A 20,675-nucleotide genomic window follows, 5' to 3' on the forward strand; every position below is an offset into this window, starting at 1 on the left:
TCTACACAGGCAAATCCTTAGATTTTCAACAAAAATGTAATAAATTTTAAAGCTTATCTTTTTAACTATTTAATGAAAATATAGTCTTGGTCTTCATACCCTCTCCAAACTTTCCAAACTAGTAAATATTTCTTCATAAAATTTCTTCTTGAGTTACCATGTTGTCCTGATTTAACATTAAGAGCATTACATCCAAAATTTAATTCAAATGTTGAATTTCCACAGCCCCACATCACCAATTAAGCATGGCAGAAAGGTTTTGTTGTGCTTTAAAAGGCATTTGCTAATCAGATTAAACAAAAAGCACATACCATGTTTGCATTTTCTTTCTAAGTATCACAGGTTGAAGTCTTCCAATATTCTTCCTTTACTAAAGCAAAAGAAAAAAGTGAGACTCTTAAAAAAGGATTTCCAAAGGCACCCTAGCCAGAAAGAGAATTTCTTTCTATAACTGGTGGCATAGCACAAGGCATTAATATATATATCACTGATGTACCAGTTGATCTAAACTTGGCTTGTTGTATGCATGGTTTATCAGATCATAAGGTATTTTAAATCCTGTGATAGATCTTTTGACTCCTTCTGTTGAGTAAATAATGTTTTGACTGGTATGAAATTAGGTGGTTCTGGAGACTCAACTGAGTAAGCAGAACCACTGGCCTGGGATAGTATTCAGTGATATTTCTGATTACAAGGTGACTTATTTGAAATAAATTAGAGGTCTTATTTAAGGTCCTAAAAAAATAAAAGGCATAGCCTCGTTTCTCTTACTTGTCCTCACTCTTTCTCTGTCTTCTGTATTTGTGAAAAAGTCACTTTGGCACAGCCAGCCATCTGCTTGGCTAGTTGGAATGGCCAGTGCCTCACACTGTTGTTGCTCTGAGGAAATTTTGTGGGTCATGATCTTGTAAGAGAGCTTACCTTACCTGAAACCCGTTTGTTCTTCAGCTAAACAGAATGGTTCTGACACTGATGGTGTTTCCTAAGCTGGTACTAACAATTTCCTTTTCCTAAGCTGGTACTAACAATTTCCTTTAATTCTCCTCTCTGTCGCTTCTGAGAGTTTGCTTGTGCTTGTGTTTTTACATGAGAGATCTTTTTTTAAAATGAAATCTATCAAATCTGTCAGTAGAGTTGTATCCCTAAACCCCCCTGATGCTCTGGAGCTTCATCAGTATCTACAGATAACATTTTGCAGCGCATCATCCACATTTGTACAGGTTACGCTATAATGCGAGTCAGTTTAGTGTTTCAACGCGACATTTAAAGAGGGGAGGTGACTCAGTGGCCCCAGGGAAGCGTTCCAGACAGATGAGGCAGCGCAGGGACAGAGCCAGAGCCCCCGGAGGGGCCGGGAGCGATCCGGGGTGGGCACAGAAAGGTGACACTGGAGCCTGGGACACTGCAGTGGGCACAGGAAGGTGACACTGCAGCGCTGGGACACTGCAGTGGGCACAGAAAGGTGACACTGAAGCGCTGGGACACTGCAGTGGGCACAGAAAGGTGACACTGGAGCACTGGGACACTGCAGTGGGCACAGGAAGGTGACACTGGAGCCTGGGACACTGCAGTGGGCACAGAAAGGTGACACTGAAGCGCTGGGACACTGCAGCGCTGGGACACTGCAGTGGGCACAGAAAGGTGACACTGCAGCGCTGGGACACTGCAGTGGGCACAGAAAGGTGACACTGGAGCACTGGGACGCTGCAGCTCCAGCCATGCAATGGGAGCACTCCGGGGATGTTATAAATGAGAAGCTTGACTAGGCCAATATTCAAGCAGCAATCAATTTATTATTTAATATGGTAAAGTGTGAGCAATACAGGGCTGGGTACAGTGGGGGAAGTTTTCCCTCCAACTGCACACACATACTTGGGGCTTACAGGTATTTATAGTGGTACTCATCAGCTTTCTCAGCAGTTTCTATTCCCAATTTTTACATCACAATTCTGTACACTATTGTGATTTAGTTTTTCTCAGTATGTACATCCTGAAAGGAGTATCCCCAGGTGGTGGTGGTCTGGTTTCCAAAAGAAGGAAGACCAATCCCATCTGGTGAAGTCCAGCTCTCCAGATGTGTGTCCACCTTTTAATTACAAGGACTATAAATCCCATAACAGTGATGTCCAGCTTCCCTTGGTCAAACCTATAAATCCTTGAGGTGATGTTCATCATCCTTTCTCAAGCTGCTTTTCTCAGTTTTGTTAAGGTGTGAGATAAGCATATTTCCTTTATATATATTCCAAAGCTATAGTTTCAAGGATACAAGTAATATTCTAAAATTATACTTCAAAATATTATTGCAGAACTTTTTAAGGATTAACTACAAGCAAAAAGCAACATCCTTAACGCTTTAATTCCAATGCTCCTAAATCAACTAAGGTTAATTACAAACAAAAGATACGTTCAAAGGCCTTCTTCCATGCTTTACTTTCCTCAGTTATTATTAGAATTTGTCTTTATAACTGTTCCATGGTTGGTTTCCACACATACCACAATCACAAATACACACATTGCCTATATGTACCTGACACAAAACACAGCTTGGTATTTCACAGGGATCGCACCCTGGCTGTGTTTTCATGTCAAAATGAGCCCATACCAATTCGAAGGAGGAGCATTTTCACAGGGCTTTTCCCGTGCCAGAGCCGGCGGTCGCTGTGCGCAGAGCGCTCAGCAGCTACAGCCCGGATTGCCCATTCCCCATTCCGGGCTGGCACAGGGACTGCCACGCTTTCCTGCTGCCCCCGTGTGTCCGGGAGAGCTCTCCTGGAGCTGCGGATGTCACCGGGCTGGCCCAGCTCTGTGCCCTTCCCTCACCCTGCAGCTCACCCTGCTGCACCTGTACTGCCACACACCACATACAGGCTCTCTGCATGGACTTTGCTCCTGTCCCCTGTAGTGCCACACACCACACACAGGCTCTCCTGTCCATGCAGTTTGCTCCTGTCCCCTTCCTTCAGCTCATCCTGCCATGCACCACTGCCACACACCACACACAGGCTCTCTGTGCATGGAGTTTGCTCCTGTCCCCTTCCCTCAGCTCATCCTGCCACACACCACTGCCATACATCACTCACAGGCTCTGCTGTCCACGGAGTTTGCTCCTGTCCCTTTCCCCCAGCTCATCCTGCCATACACCACACACAGGCTCTGCTGTCCATGCAGTTTGCTCCTGTCCCCCGTACTGCCACACACCACACATGGGCTCTTGGTGCATGGAGTTTGCTCCTGTCCCCTTCCCTCAGCTCATCCTGCCATAGAACACACACTGTTCTATGACTCTGCTGTCCATGCAGTTTGCTTCTGTCACATTTTAGCAAACTGGTATCACACCATGCTCTCCTGCCCCCTAAGCCACACATTTCTATGCAATCCACCTCACCAAAGTCTTCTCTCCAGCCAGCTCTCCTGGCCACCTCTCCTGGTTTAGGGCAAATTTGGGAGAAAACCTCCAAAAGGGGGCCCCTCCAGAAAGCAAAACCACATGGCTCCTCCCCACAACCGGGTCGGGAAGAATTCCTCGGAGAGAAGTGGAAAGAACCTGTTTATTTAACAGGCTCAGCACCCCCAGCACACAAAATGAACAATACCAGGTGACACCACTCTGTCACCACTCTGAAAAAGATGACAAATTCAGAAAGTCTCTCTGGGTGTGGTCACTCTGTTATCAGTCCCTCCTGTGCTGGGGCAGCTGCTGCCCAGAGTAGGCCCCGCTAGGCCACAGGGTGCAAACTCTCGGTGTTCCCAGGGCCCAGTCCAGAGCAGGTTCAAGTAGGTCCAAAAAAGGGAAAGGAGAAACAGTTCAGGAAGAAATTTGGACTGTTTAGCTAAACTAGCTAATGAGCAGAAGCAAGAGCAAAGCGAAAAGCAAAGCAAAAAGCAAAAGCAGCACCATGTACTGCCCTGTCTGTATGTCCCGCCAGCCGTGGGGGAGTGGCTGATAGCAAAACCAAAACAAAACATTCACTCTGCAGAGCCAGTCTTGAAGGCACAGAACACGATATCCAGCATGAACAGAACACAGGGATGGGGATACAAGCAACAGAACGTCACCCTAGGACACCACCTCACTGAACAACCATGTTGCTGCTCCCCAGATTGTTTATCTGAGGCGATCCCACGAGTGCAGATTCAGAGATGAGGGGGCTGTCATCGCACTACTGGTAAACACTGAAACTCTCATCTGAATGTGCCTGGAAAGTAAGAGGTCTCAAGAAATTATTTTTAAAATGTAGGCTGTCCATGAATGCTCTCTCCTTATTTTCATCTACCAACAACTTTTAAGACGTTCTAATTAGGGGTGTATCTTGTGAAGTACAATTTTGACAACTGAATTATTGAAGGTTTTTTCCTATTAAACATCTGATAGAGCTGGTATTTGTACAGTTTTGCTTGTCTAGAACAGGTTGAAAACACCATTCTCATTCTGGGTGTAAGTTCTCCAAAATCCCAAGGGTCCTATCTGCAGTGCCACACTGGCAGGCTCAGCCTCCTGCCACCTGCCTGGCCCTCGGGTTAATTTGCTGTGGCCTCAGGGCCTCTGACACAGACCAAACAACACTGCAAAGACACTACCCCTAAGCAGAAAAAAGATACTGAAGATACCTATATTTTATATATAGGGTTCTTAGTTCAAACAGAAGTCAAGATTCTTTGAGCTTATTTTCCTCATTACCATGCAACTCACATTAATCAGGTTTCCACAAATAATTGTCACACTTTGTTTTGTTGTTTTATGTTAAAACCACTTGCAAATAGGTTCTCAGTAGTCTCTCTGTTCTTTCAGGGTTTGGGAATTTCTTTGCAAGGAGCCTGGGTGAAATTCTGCTCTCTTTTCTAGATGTATGAAGCCATTTAAGTGATAAGAATAAGGAGTGAACTGTAAATCTCTGTTTGACAAATGTGTAATTGGAAATAGAGACTGTGGTTACAAAATATGCCTCCCTGGACTGACTCTTAATCCACTTTTAAAAATACAATTCACAACATGTTGCTGTGTTAATCTCAACCCCAAGTCAAAAGCATTCGTGCTCCTGTCTCTGCACAACAGTAGGTGGTTAACAAAGGCAGACACTGCAGATGCCATATCTACTTAATATCAACTTAATATCAACCACAGAAATAGCTACCAGGAGAAAAAAAAAATCAAAGTTTTCTACAAGTAACACAAGAAGTCCAAATAATCAAAGTATAAATATACAATATGGCTTTCACTGTAGCAATATTGCTGTATTTAGTACAGCAGATACTGCCACTCTGTACCAGCCACTCTGACAATGTGTTCAGTTGGTATTAATTATGGATATGAATTTATTATTATTACATGTTTTGGAGATGTACGTTCTAAAGAAGGGGAAAACAAATAGAAATTGATGGGCCTGTGTTTGGCTCAGTGCCCTCTCTTACACTGAATCCCAGGGAAATCCCAAGTCCATTGGTGTGTCAGCTCAGAGAGGTGTTCACACCTGTGCCAGCATCAGGCTGAGGCAGGGCCAGCCAGGGCTGGCTCAGCTGGAAACAACACAAAATAAATGAGCCTTGTCTGCTACACCAGGGTCCCATCAAAAACAAGAGAAGGAAAGACATGTCAGAGAAATAAAGGGATGAAGTAAAAGAAGATAGGGAAGGAGAGGGGGCATAGGAGGAAGGCAAATCTCACATATCACAAAGTGTCCCAAATTAGGTGAAGACACCAGAACTGATATTATCAGATCCCTTCCCTGGACTCTTTGGTCTAATCCTGCCTTGTAATAGGGACAGTCAAATCCTGTAGTGTCAAAATGGATCCCCCAGCCTCTGGTGATGCTGGGAGCAGTAGCCCTGACTGTAAATCTCACACTTCAGTCAAGCTGGTTGTCAAATCAGCTGGTATCAGTGTCAAATCAAGCTTCCTCCTGCTTCACTTGCCCAAAGAAAGTCATGAATGGAAGAGCACATACCCAGTAATCAAACCCAGCTTCTGGTTATTAGTTTTAATCATTGTTTTCTGTTCTTGTGTTTCTGTCTATTACCAGACACAGTCTCCAGGACATTGAATAGTATAGATAGGAGCCCTCATTAGTTTTATCTCAATTTCTAATTTATTTTAAAAACCAATCTGATATAAGAGGTTGCATACATCCCATACATCCCTCTGGCTGTGCTGAGCAGCCCAGACCCTGCCAGGGGGCTCACAGACCCTGGCACAGAGCCCAAGATGCCCCTGTGGATTTGGTTGTGACCCATGGAGAAAATTACCAACCTTGTATGAAGATCTGCAAGCCATGACAAATTAAGTAGAACAACAGTGAATTTATCACAAGGTGAAAAAGTAGATTTTGGGGTTTTTTAGAATGGGGATTCAGGAGGCAAGATGGAGAGATTTGGGTGTGTCCAGCCTTTCTCCTTCTTCTTCTTGGCCTCCATCTTCTGCTGTGATTTTGGCACTTTTAGATTGGTTTAGAGTAGAAGCTCACTGTCTGACATAGGTGATAGGTATTGGAAAGTGATTGTAAACATTGTACATGTAGTTTTTAGTATAAAGACATAACACCACCCTGTGGGCAGGCAGAGTGCCTGGACTGTTGTGCTGAGTTGACCTCAGCAGGGCAGGAGAAAGAATTTTGTAGGTAAAACACAATAAACAACCTTGAGACTGAGAAATGAAGAGCGCTGACTCCTTCTTCAAGTGCCAGGCTGGGAAAAGAGACTTCCCAATTTTCTTGGGGTCACTGTGAGCAGCAAGAGACCCTGAGACAAGATCCTGCTCAGCCACATGAGCCTCTCCTGGCAGAGGGCATGCATGTTCTATTGGAAACATAGGGGAAAACTGTCCACTTTAAAATCTGAATGCTGGCAGCTTGTAAAACGTTGGTTAAATTACCAACATTAAAACAAAAGTAATTTCCCTTAGAAAAGGAAGAATGTAGGAGAAGCTAAGGAAATATTAACTGTACAAGAACAGTGAAATGCCTGTGAACACTTTTTGCTAACTCGTTAGTATCACAGGCATTTTTGAAAGGCTGATATTTACAATATAGCATTGTATAATGGCTAATAACTGACAAGAAAAAATATCAGAATTTAAAATAAGGACATGGTGTTCTCCCTGTTTTTAGGCAGGGAATCTGCCTTAAAGAACCTGATGCTCTTACAACTGACTAGAAGTTTTTTACAAGAAAAGGGATTTTACAAATCACCTTGTACAATTGCCACCCATAACATCAATTACTTCATGTTCTGGAGATTATCTGTCTTTATAACATTTTTCAGCTGTACCTTGTCTACTGCAACAAAGCAAACTACTGATATATTTTAACCTATTGAATAATTTGGAAAAGCAAATAGATGGAATACTGGGGTACAAGAGATTGTGGTTCTGTGTGGATGACTGGAAGATTGCTTTCATTACTGTAGTTATAACTTTCTGAAAAAGTCTGACTCCTCTCCTATTGATGACAGTGACAGAACAAACTCTGATTTCATTGGAAACAGCATCAGGCCCCATAAATCAAAAGTACATTTCATCTAAATAATGAATGACACTGAAAAATTATCTGGTAACACTTGGGCGATCCTCAGATGAAGGGAGGATTGAAGCTGCCTCATGCAATGATAAAGTCTGGTTTGGGCTGGGTGCAGAAGAAATAGGTACTCAAGGAATTTCTAACATCATTATTTGTACTTTCCATAGAAAAGAGGAACCATTTCTATCATCCTTCTAATATGTCTCCACTTCTAAAATTAGAATCCAAATTAGGATTACACAATACCTGGCAGACTCATGGTAAGAGATGTGCTGCATAGAGATATGAATAGAAAATACCCAACTCGTCTTGCACAAGGTTTGTAAATCACTTGAAATAGCTCTTCCAGGAACATCCAGAAATTTGCTGTTAACACTTTTCCTACCAAAGGAACAATGGCCTCATGATAATTCATTAAAGCCTATAAAGGAGAAATAGGGCTTGCCACTGCTGTTCAGATTACCCAGCCTCTAACTGTAGTTATTAAAGCAGCAACACTCACTGATGCTCCAGGAAAAGCCATGGCTGCTCTTGCCCAAAGCTGCACAGGTAGGGAGCAATTAATTCACTGCCTCTGGAACAGCCTAGTCCAGCAAAAGGCAAAGTGAACATTCATCCTTGCCCAGCAGAATGGTCACACCCTAAGACATGCCATTAACAGAACAGTATTAATTTCATCCTAATATCTAGAAAATCAAGAATTTTCCATTTATGATAAACCCTCAGGTTGACAAACACAGTCAGATAATCCTGCTGAGGAATAACAGCCCACCAGTCATGTTAAAAGTTCCATTTTAAACTCACTTCTTGTGAGTCTTGTTTGAGCTTGTGAAGGTAGTTTGGGCTTTGGCAGCCAAGATCTGGAGAGAAATAGTGCTCAGTAATTTATTCTAGGACACTATGCCTCATTCTTGTGCCAGCCAGCAAAGACAAAGGGACATAAAGCTGGAGGTCATCATATTTTGAAGTGCTTTCTTCAGTGCTCAGTAGGCAAAAGTCTGGTTTCATTTTTATTCTATAGATGCAGAGGAGCCACAGTATTTTCATGGGCTTTAGACTGTTACAAACTAGTGAATCTGAAATTCTCTGGTGTTGCTCTATCAAAATGCCAGCTCTGCAAGACCTGGCGCATTGTGTAGGCTCCAACTTTTTGTGGTTCCTGGAATTTTTGGCCTTGTACCATCTGCTATTACAATGGTCTGTCTGCCACAGCAAAGGCTCATAACTTTTTGTGGTTTCTCAATGCTGTACTTTCTACATAACCCTGAGCTTTTTTCCTGTCAGATTATCCAATGATTTTGCAATTCTAGCATCTTAAACCCTGTCTTAAAGTGGAAGCTTTTTGCTTTTTTTGATCAGCTTGAATAATTTTGCTTATCATGCACAAACAGCAATTCACAAACAGCACAATGACAGCAAGACTCCATGGTAAATAATTGCATCTCAGCAGAACTCCCCATAGATTTACAATTATTACCAGACACATCAGACTTCATTATCAAGCTGCAGACTTGGTACAGACACTGTCCAAATCACAGCAGCACAGGGTACAGTATCAACAGGCAGTTCCTGCAGCACTGTATGGCTTACATCTGCAGTTACAGATATTATAAAGAATATCTTAGATCTCTATTCCCAATATAAAGTCACATCACACACCACCCAATCCATAAAATGCCTCACCTGTGCCAAAAAGAAGGGCTGGCTTCACTACACAGCCTTTCCCTATCTTCACCACAAACTCATGCTCTAAGGTATTCTGACAAAGGAATTTGTGCTGGTTTTTGCTGGGGTAGAATTCAGGTGCTTTCCATGGTGGCTGTGCTTTGGATTTGTGCTGGAAGCAGTGTTGGTAGCACAGGGATGGTTTGGGTGTTGGTGGCACAGGGATGTTTTGGGCATTGGTGGCACAGGGATGGTTTGGGCAGTGGTAGCACAGGGATGGTTTGGGTGTTGGTGGCACAGGGATATTTTGGGCGTTGGTGGCACAGGGATGTTTTGGGTGTTGGTAGCACAGGGATGTTTTGGGCGTTGGTGGCACAGGGATGTTTTGGGCGTTGGTGGCACAGGGATGGTTTGGGTGTTGGTGGCACAGGGATGGTTTGGGCAGTGGTGGCACAGGGATGGTTTGGGTGTTGGTAGCACAGGGATGGTTTGGGTGTTGGTAGCACAGGGATGGTTTGGGCAGTGGTGGCACAGGGATGGTTTGGGTGTTGGTAGCACAGGGATGGTTTGGGTGTTGGTAGCACAGGGATGGTTTGGGTGTTGGTGGCACAGGGTGTTGGGCATTGGTAGCACAGGGTGCTGGGCAGTGGTAGCACAAGGGAGGGATGGGATGCTGTGCCAAAACTGGAGGAAATGAGCACTCACAGATCCCTCAATCTGCTTCACAAGGTGTTGGCTACAAAGCACCACACCTAAAATGTTTCCACACTAATGCACACAGTGCCAGGAGCAAGCAGAAGCAGCTCCAGGCTTTGGCCCTGCCCCAGAGCTTGACATCATTGTATGGGTGAAAGCTGGTGTGATGAGTCTTGTGCCTGGAATTCCCTGTTGGATGGTTGCAGGCTCTTCAGGTGGGAGAGGCAGGGCAGAAGAGGCACTGTATGGAACAGAAGGGTTGGAATGCACGGAGCTCACAGCTGGCAAGGGCACAGCTGAGAGCCTCTGGATAAAATTGAGAGGCAAACAAGTGACAGAGATGTCATCCTGGGAGTCTCCTATAGACCTATGCAGGACAATGACAGTGACAAACTTTCCTTTGAGCATCCAAGGGACACTTCCAAATCAACTGCCTGTGGCCTTAAGGGGGACTTCCACTTGCCAGAAATTAACTGGTACAGCCTGGGCCAGAAAATTCCTAAAAAATCCCGGATGACAACTTCATGGAACAGGTCCTGAGGGAGTTGACTTGGAAAGATCCCCTCATTGACCTGCTGCTTGTCAACAGAGAGGATCTTGTGAGCAAAGTGGGGATTGGGGCTGTCTTGGCCACAGTGACCATGAAGTGATTGAGTTTAAAATCTCTGTTGACAGGAGGGAAAGTGCCAGCAGAACTCCAGCCCTAGCATGAGGAGAGCAGACTTCAGGCTGTTCAGGGGGTTAGGAAGCAAGGTCCCCATGGAATATATTTGTGCAGGTGCTGGGGTTGATCTGTGCTGATTGCTTTTTAAACATCACCCCCAAAGTGCACAGGAGCAGCAGCTCCCAAATGCTGGAAGCTAGGCTGGTGAGGGGGAAGGCCAACTTGGCTGAACAGGAATCATCTCTCAGAAATAAGGCAAAAAAGGAAAGTGTATGCCCAGTGGAAGCAAGGCCAGCAGACATGGGAAGAACCCAGATATGCTGCTTGCAACTGTAGGGATAAAATTCATGAGGCCAAAGCTCAGCTAGAGTTGAAGCTGACAGAACTCTAGGGGACAATACAAAGGAGTTTTTTCAAATATAATAATGGCAGGAGGCAATGTAGAAATAACACCAGGCAATGTAGAAATAACACCAGCCATTCCAGGATGGTCACCTCACAAACAGGGACATGGACAGGGCAGGGCTGTTTAATGCACTCATTTCCTCATTTCCATGGATGATGGACCAAGGGGGTCTCAGTGCCTTGAGCTGCAGGACCATGACTGAGACAATGATCAATTCCCAGCTAACTCTGACAATGTGCAGGATCTGCTGCTCCAGTTGGATCCCTACACATCCATGGGACCTGATGGGCCCCATCCACGAATCCACACAGAACTGATGATGTCATCTCAAAGTCTCTCCCTGATTTATGAGCTCTGTTGGGAATCCCAGGTAACTGGAAGCTGGCAAATGTCGTCCCAGTTTTCAAGAAGGGCAAGAAAGAGGACCCTGGAAATTAAACCTGTCAGTGTCACTTCAGTGCCTGGCAGTGTCATGGAGAAGATATTCTGGGAGGCATTGAAAACACCTGAAAGAATGCAGTCATTGGTCACAGCCAGCACAGCTTCATGAGAGACAAGTCCTGCTCATCAAATCTGATTTCCTTTTAGGACAAGGTAGCTCACCAAGTGATCAAGGGAAGCCTGTTGATGTAATCTTTCTGGATTTCAATAAATCTGAAATTTTGGCACTGTCTCTTCTGGGATTCTTCTGGACAAAAGGTCCATCCCACAAACACATTATGGGATGGGTGAACAACTGGCTCATGGGTGACAGTGAAGGGTGACATCAGACTGGTGACCTGTCACTAGTAGGGTTCCACAGGGCTCCATCCTCAGCCCTGTGCTCTTCTACATCTTCATAAATGTCTTGGACACAGGACTGGGAGGGACACTGAGCAAGTTCACAGATGATCCAGAGCTGGGAGAGGCTGCTGACTCTGCTGAAGGCAGGGAGACCTTGAGAGAGACCTCGACAGATTAGAGGACTGGGCAAGCATCAACCATATGAAGTTCAACAGGGAAAGTGCTGGATTCTGCACCTGGGACAGGGCAAGCATCTTTCCTCTGTGATGACCTGGGTGCATCGCCTGAAGCTGTGCCAGGGTGGATTTTAGGAAAAGGTTCATGACCCGGAGGGTGGCTAGGCACTGGAACAGGATCCCCAGGGAAATGGGCAGAGCCCCAAGCCTGACAGACCCTCAAGGAGGGTTTGGACAATGCTATCAGGCACATGACTCTTGGGGATGGTCATGAGCAGGATCAGGAACTGGACTTGATGATCTTTATCAGTCCCTTCCAACTCAGCCTACTCTGTGATTCTATGTGAAATCCTTGCTTTTATTTGCTTGTGTGCACAACTTCTTTTATTAAGTTTCATTTATTAAACTGCCTTTATCTGAGTCCATAGGTTCCCTCACTTTAACTCTTCCAATTCTCTCCCCTCCTGCCAGGGGTTGGGGGTGAGCCCCTGTGTGGGCCTTTGTATACCAGCTGGGGTTAAACCACAACAATGTTTTACAAAAAGAGAGGGAAATAATAGAAAAGTATCTGCAATGCATCAGGAAGTTTTACATGAAAGAATTACCTTTCCCTCTGACTTTCCATACTGTTACAACTCAGAAAATAGCATTCTGAAGAACTGCATTCCACAGATGGACTCCTTTTGTAGCGCAGGTGCTCACTTGAAAATGTTTTGAGAGGTCTGGGAGAAGGTCAAGAAGTCAGCTCTTACATCATTTGCTATGAAAAGGCTTATATATCAAATCCCCATCATAAATGCATAATGTTTTAGTAATCTTTTAAAATCAGAATTGTGAAAAGCATTTTTAATAAAATATCAACAATTGAGCAGCATGATGAACTGTTTAAGATTGCGGGCCACTTTTTGTTGCTTGTGTGTAGGAAGAGTAGAAATGAAAATCTCATCTCTGTGTTCACCAAGTGGTGTTGTAGGTTTTGGCCCAGTGAAGGTTTTAAGCAATGAAATTCTATATAGTAACAGGGTTTCTCTGTGTACTGGTTCAAGTATGTTGAAGTTATCCCACCTATGTTTCTTCCTCCGTTTCATTTAGAGCTTAGTTTTGATTGCCTCTTTGAATTGCTTTCCCTCCAACAGCTCATTTCTGTGCCTTCAGTAACAGATGTAGAAGTTCTAGCCCTTTGAGGATCTGTAGTTATGGGTCATCCTGAAGGATTTCTGCACTGTTCACTGTGTTTATTGAACTGAACACTCCATACAAGTCAGGAATATTTTACTATTTAAATTACACGTTTGCTAGGTTTGCCTTTGGAATTGCAAAACGTTTATGTTGTTACCAGCTGATGGGTTTCCCTGAGTTCTGATGGAAATGTAACGAAAGAGCGATAACAAGCACTCTGAAAAGGCTGAAGTGCACAGCAGCTGCCAAGAGTGATCCAATGCCACTCCAGAGGCTCTTGGATGAATCAGCAAAACCCACACTTGCATCCATAGGGGCTGTTGTGTGAGTGGGGAGAGGGCAGTGGGTGCCCAAGGTGCTGTGGGAGCAGTGGATTCCCTGTCCAATGAGGTGGAATGCTCCGCGGGCACATGGTTCACGCTGCTCAAAATAACTTGGGACCTGCACACTGACAAATGCTGCTGCTCCGGTGGTGACAGGTTGTCCAGCTCCTCACAGCCATCCTCACAATAACCAAGGTTAACTTCCCTCACTGGATGGACTCCTAACTCTTTCTGTTCCTGAGGACTCGAGAATCCCCTCGCTGCCTTAACTTTAGCCTCGCACTTCTGGATAACTCTCGGCGCTACTCACTGCCACGCTGGGCAGCACCACCTGGAGCAATTAAAAAAGGTAATCCCTCCATTTCAGACTGGTCTGCATTTCGATTTTGCAGAGTGTAGCAGCAGGGTTTGATAAGCATGTATATTTGAATGCTAATTATAGCTGGTAAGGCATATACAGGGAGCAAGTAGGTTTTAAAATGACGTAGATTATGCTGAGGTATGTGCATTGCAGGGAAAGGGAAACTGTGTTCTGCAGCATTATAAGGGACCTGAATAGCAGTGGTGGGGTTCTCAAATCCCTCGGAGCCAGTCTGACTCCTCTGAAGAGTCAACGAGACTCTAATGACCTGAAAAGTTCCTTGCCGGGACTCTTTCCTCTTCCTGCCCATCTTCCCCTCATGGAATAATAATGGAGGAGTGAAATATTCACATTCTTGTACTCAGCCTTAAACCAAGCTGCCACCATTTGGTAGTTCTTCTTAAGCAAAATCCAACCTAATTTAATGTGACCCCCATAGTTAAATGCTTTCTATTTATTTAATTATTTATTCTGTCATGTAAAATGACCCCCGTGGCTATATTTAGTGCGGGGAGATCTGCTCTCTGGATTAATGTACACAACAGCTGCAGAAACAGTCCTGCTAGAAGGGCATAGCTCTCACCCTTGAGCTCACTATCTCCTATGCTCTCTTTCTCTCTCTCAGAAAAGTATTTGACTGTCAGTAGCAAATGTTTGGCCCAATATATTGCAACATTAAGCAGTAATCAGAAGCCCATGTTAAGTTACCAAATAATACATCAACAATTGACAAGAGAACAGAGTAGCTCCCGAGCATAAGTTAACAGAACATTATAGAAATCATGCTAAAGACACTGATTACTTCATCAGCAGCTTTGTTTCAGTTGTGAGGTTTACATTTGTGAAGATGCTCTAGAGTTTAAGAGTGAAAACAAAATCAGCAAGTGTTAATGGAACACTGCTCTGCTCTTCTCCCTCTCCTACACCTCCTGAAGGTTCCTAAGGTCAGGATATTTCTTTGGTTTTGTCTGTCTTTATTTTTATTTTTACTTTCAGAAACAGCTAACAAAATTAAACAGCAATAGCGTGGTAGTTCCTGTAGCTGAGCAGAATAATATTTACATATCAAAGAATATTTATGGTCAATTCAGGAGATAGGTCTTGTACATGGCAGATTACCCAGCACAAAGGGGAACTGTGTGATCTGTGCTGGTTTTTATTCCTGTGCATTCTTTAGAGATTTTACAGCAGGTCTTGCTGTGGTACTGAAGGAATCTTTTTCTATCCACAGCTGATAACTATTAGTAGTCAAGGCATATTTGCACATAAACACAACATTAAGATAATTTGTCAAAAATACACACAGTACCATAAAGGTAATTGGGCAATGCAACCTCAATTGTAACCTAAACCACAGGGTGAGGGAGAAAAGAAAAAAAATTCAGTTTACTTTTCAGTTTAAAGCTTAACTGGATTCCTGTTTGTTTTCATAAACAAGAATGGGCAAATAATTCCTGTAGAATATTAGCCTCATTTAAACATTGCAGTTTGAAAATATGACTAAAATATGAAGGCTTTTATGTTACAATGTTCTTAGGGAAGGCCATTGAAAAAACGTAAAAAAGAACAGTGGACAGAAAGAAATATAGTGAGACTGAGAGACAAGAAAGGCACAACTGAAAAACCTGAGAAGAAAACACAATCTAGACTGCTTTTGTGTCTAATTTAACACTGAAGTTCCCTTTTCCACCGGGAACCTGTATTTGTAGGAAAACTGACTCTCATTTTAAAACCAACCAGCCCATGGGATTGGGATGTGCAGCCAAAGAGATGTGCAGATGCCATGTGCTTTCACAGCCCTGCATTTTCAGGGTGCACACACGGGCAGGGCTGCAGCCAGCAGCACTTGTGTGTGTCCCTGGCACTGGTGCCACTCACACACAGGGGACAACAGAGACTTCTGCTCAGCTTTTGGGCTGTGCAAACTCCCATGGCAGCGCCAGGGCAGGGCTGGGATGTGTCAGTCCAGGCTGAGCCTTTGAACACTGGAGCTAAGCTGGAGTTCAGTCCCAAGCTGAAACCTCAGCCACGTGCAGGTGTGGATTTCTGCTCTGCTCCCACACACTGCCAGCAGGACCACAGACACAGCTCAGTTCAGATCATTTGGCTCACAATCCATGAAAATGCATTTGCAGTCCAGCAGAGTGGTGTGTGTGTGTGTGTTTGAACCAGGATAAATGAGTATTGTTACCTGCTAGTTGTATTTTCATTGAGGATTTCCATATGTACATTCAGCATCAAATTGTGGATCTCTGCTGCAACGCTTTTGGCCTTGCATATGAACTTTCTCATATGGGCAATCCTTGAAGGAAAGAGGACTATACACATTACTTGAATCAATAAAAACTTGTCCTACATTGAGGGCACTTGAAGTTCCCTCAGAATTTGTTCTGGTGTCTGAGGCCTGGCTGCACAGGGCATTGGGAAAGGAGTATGGACAACCATTCCAGGCAGGCCTCAGAGACATCACCTGTCTTCCTGCTGAACTTTTAATTTAAAAATCAGCTGAAAATGTAATAGTATCAATGAGATGTTGTTTCTTCAAGATATTGTTTGCCTTGCAGTTCAAGGAGATTCACTGAGGAGGAAACGGGAACTTGAGACATGGGATAAAGGGTCTCAGTTCTCATTTTGAGAACTACTAAGGGACAATATTAATTATGAAATAAGGAAGATCTTTTGTGATCAGAGTGAAAAATCAAAGGTCTTGTCATTATATGAGAGTACAAAGGAAATGTTGACAAAGTTAGAGAGCTCTTAATGAGCTTTTCCCTTGAAGCAGAGTTGAGTATTTCCTCCTGCTCAGGGTGTCCAATACTGTACAGTGAGGCCATGGGCCAGGGCATGACTCCAAGTGCACACAGGGCTCCTGCAGTGTCTGCTGCAGAATAACTTGGAGAGAGGATTGATCCCATCCCATTTCTGAGGGATTTTGTTTCCATGAGAAGTTGTTACACTCCTGAGCCTGGAGATTCCCATTTTCCATATTTAATTGCATTATTGAAACTGGGACTCTGGTTATCTGACTCAGTGCAGGGAATGGAAATCAAAGTTACTGAAGTGTCTAGAACAGAAAAGTAAAGCACCCTCTTGCACACAGCTTTCTAAACACCATTTAAAAATACCTCACACCCACGCCCCCAAACAAAACCTCAGTCCTCCACCCCAGCCCAGCCTTCCCTGTGTCTGGAGCCTCAGCCTGTCTTGCAGCAGCCACAGCTTGTCAGCAGGCAGCACAGAAAGGGTGACAATGGCAACTGCTAAGTGAGAATTCCTGCAGGCCCAGAGAATGAGCCTGTGATCCTCCAAGCTCTGCAGGCACAGCTCTTGTGTCAGCTCTTACCTTGTTTTCCACAGCTGCAGCCATACAGCTGCAACACCCCCAGAAACGTTAAGCTCTCTATGGGTAAATGCAATTTATGTGCAATTAAATTAACCATGAAGTAGACAAAACCTAGAATATTTGCTAAACTTTCCCCTTTGCACACTGAGGTGCTGGGCATGCAGAGAGCTGCTGTGCAAAGGGCACAAAGGCCTCTGGGCAGAGCAGAATCAGAATCAGAATCAGAATCAGAATCAGAACCAGAATTGGAATCAGTCAGAATCAGGAGTTTGTGTGCTTGCTGCTCTGATGCTGGGGTTTCACACAAAGGCACTCCCAACAGAAGGAATGGGAGCTAGAAAAGACAGGAACAACCAAAATGTCTCCTTTTAACTTCTGAAAGACCAAAAAGATGTTCCAATGCTTTTTGCATCAAATCTGCTCATTAATAACATCTTTATTCTGATAGAGAGAAGGAGAGTTTGAAAAATTATCTTTAGGGCATCAAGCATTAGAAGCTGTTCTCACCAAATAGAATGGAGATACATCAGATATATCTGGGATTCCCTTAAGCTTGCTGAGATTTCACTAGTGCTATTTCTGTAGGAAAAACTCAGATTCTTTCAGTGGTGACTCAGGAATGAGTCTAAGAAAACTCAGACAAGAAGAAATGAAAGTGTTTGGTGTCACACTATGCAAGACTCCTGTGGTACACATTTCCTCCCTTCCATGTCAGGATTTTCAGGTCAAGCCACTGCCTAAACAAACTGTGGAAACTTATTCTACCTTTGTGAATATTTAATCCTAAAGATCCCTTGGCTAATAAGAGAACATTGCCATCAGCAGAGGCTCCTGGAAACTCAAAGCTTGTTCAATTAGTTGCCTAATGGAAACTGAATTAGCAGAGTGAAGAAATTCCTGGAATCAGTTTTGTTTGTGGCATCCCCTGGTGCCTTTCAGGATAGCAGGAGCCCAAGGTCACTGCAGTTGGTGTCCCAGAAAGCCAAAGATGCCCTCGTGCTGTGGTTTGGTGCTCATGAGCCAGTCAAGAGAGGAGAACTGCAGGCTGCTGTGGCAGTCACCCATTCCCCTAAATAAAACCAGTTTAGAGATATTACTTGTAACCAACACTCGCTGAAACTTAACAGTTTCCATTAAATTAAAAATACAAAATAATTCCAAATATTTTAAAACTTCACTAGACAAGCACTGCCTGAAAGTGGCTACATTTGACTAGAACCCAGAGACTTCATTACTAAAAATAGAATAAAAAGTCATCTTCTACACAAGCTGAAAATAGAGAAGAGTTAGATAGAAAATTCTGAGCCTGGGTGAGCTCTAAAGAAAAGTGATGGCCCTTTAAGTATTAAGAATTTGGCATCAGATTCATTCCCATTAATACCTTGCTCCCCAACTCTAGAAGGAGAACTCTGCTCCCTGTTCCCTCTTCTGCTCCAATGGGCAGAAGGAAGGAAATTGTTGCAGCTCCTTTGCTGGGGAACTGTTTGTTTTCCTCCCTTTACTATCACACAGTGGCTTTCTCACTGGGGTTTTTCAAGCTAGAATTATAAAATTATGTTGCCTAAATACATCTAAACACATCTTTGAGAGTAGCTCCTTATGTTGCAGTAATACTCCTCAAGCAAACTAGCAGAAATTCTTTCTTTCATGTTTCAATGCTTTTGATTCATCAAAAGATGAAGAGAAGACATGCAAGAACAAAGTGTCAAACATACCCAGGATGAAGTCTCACATAACCATGCTGAACACACAGGTGCTTTACCATGGTTTCCTGCAGAAAAGCCACTGTGATTAACAAGCTCTGTTGAAACGGACATAGCACTGTGAAATAACACTTATGTCTGTGCAACAGAGAAAATGAAACCCTGAACACTCTCAGTCAGACAATTTTCATATACTCTTTAGAAAAAACCATGAAAGGAGTTCTTCAAGTTCATTTGACTTCAGGTTTTGATCACACCATTCCTTCCCTCCTTAGAGCATCCAGTGTCCTCTAAAGATCTGCATCATCTTTTTTCAGCTCTGATGACCTTTACAGGCACTGAGATGAAGATGTGCCGTTCTGAAATGCTGCAGAAAGAGTGGCCAAGAAATGCAGCAAGCTAAATTTTGCCACCTTGTAAAACACACACTTCTCCAGCCATGTAAAACACAGCCTCTCGTTGTGTCCTGTGAAGCTCCAAAGAGATGGATGTTCTACTTCAGCCAGAGCCTCACGTGGAGAGGTTCTAGGCTGCACTTCATTCATGGGACAGGTCTCTCCTGCAGGCTGTAAACTCCCCATGGTAAAATGTATTTCAATCCTTGGGAGCTGAAACTGTAGCTTTGGCAGTGACCTTTAGAGCCCAGAGTCTGTGATCAGCACATAAACAAGCAAAGAGAGCCCCTGAAACACGTTCAGCTGCACCGAGGGGGCACAGCTGCCCAGCAAGGGAAAGCTGAGCAAGCAAAAGCACTTTCCACTGAGCAGGAGCTTTAAGCTTCATGGAGAACTCTTTGTACTCTTAAGAGGTTAAATTATAAACTCTGTGCAGTCATGAAACAGCTCATGATATTATCTCATGTGGGATTCCCAAATCAGTGTTCTCTGTGTGCCACAGCTCCACTGAAACTGTTCCAGATAATGGAATGCCAAGTGTTCAGTGGGTATCACAGAGCTGGCTCAGTGCAGGGACTCCATGGTGTGCTAAAAGCCTGCAATTTATATGGCATTTTATTTCCAGCTACAAACTTAGCAATATTTTGATCGGGTGCCTCCGTAGTCTTAGTGATTTTCTTTGTTTAATATTATAAAAATAAAGTAAAATCAACAAATATAAAATGCACAATATTTACATAAGGAAGAGGATTTCAGTATTAAGAAACTTGCTTCAAGCAGAGGGATTAAGGTCTCAAAATGCACATCAGATTATGATAGCTGGGTGTCCATTCATTGAAGAAGAATAGAAACAGTTTAAATTGAAACCTTCCTTTGTAAATAAGGAATAAGGGCTGGCACTCACATTCCTGGAAGAAAAACTGCAGCAGTATGAGACATTACCACATCATTTGTTCTTAAGCATCCCTTTTCCAGGGACAACTGTCCCACTAGAAAGCCCAAAGCCTTTCCCAGCAGAAATTCCTTTTTAACTTTCCCTTCCCTGATCACTTCAGCTGCAACACAAGGCTGTGAATGGAGACAGCCGATGCTGGGGCATGGATGTTCTCTTGAGGACAAGAACAGAACCTTCTGCAGGGTGACAAACCAGACAGCTTGGGGCTGGAGCACCTGAAACCACTGCAGCAAGGTTTATCACACCATAAATGAAGCAGGAGGGAGATAATGAGCACTGAGAGACAGATCCAGGGGGATAATGAGCACTGAGAGACAGATCCAGGGAGATAATGAGCACTGCATACTCTGAGAGACAGATCCAGCGGATAATGAGCCCTGCACAGCCTGAGAGACAGATCCAGGGAGATCATAAGCACTGAGAGACAGAAACAGGGGGATAATGAGCACTAAGAGACAGATCCAGGGAGATAATGAGCACTGCATGGCCTGAGAGACAGATCCAGGGGGATAATGAGC

The 20,675-nt window shown here is 43.9% G+C and overlaps 1 protein-coding gene across 1 annotated transcript in view; it reads left to right on the forward strand.

The window, feature by feature from the left end:
* The first annotated feature begins 13,285 nt into the window (after positions 1 to 13,285).
* The window catches only part of MYPN (myopalladin), a 57,230-nt gene continuing 49,840 nt past the window's right edge, over positions 13,286 to 20,675 (forward strand). Inside the window, exon 1 of the mRNA XM_005491031.2 lies at positions 13,286 to 13,749. The gene's annotated coding sequence lies outside the window, so the exon portion shown is untranslated. The remainder of the gene's footprint in view (positions 13,750 to 20,675) is intronic.

Source organism: Zonotrichia albicollis, chromosome 7, assembly GCF_047830755.1.
Source record: "Zonotrichia albicollis isolate bZonAlb1 chromosome 7, bZonAlb1.hap1, whole genome shotgun sequence".
NCBI classification, from domain to species: domain Eukaryota; kingdom Metazoa; phylum Chordata; class Aves; order Passeriformes; family Passerellidae; genus Zonotrichia; species Zonotrichia albicollis.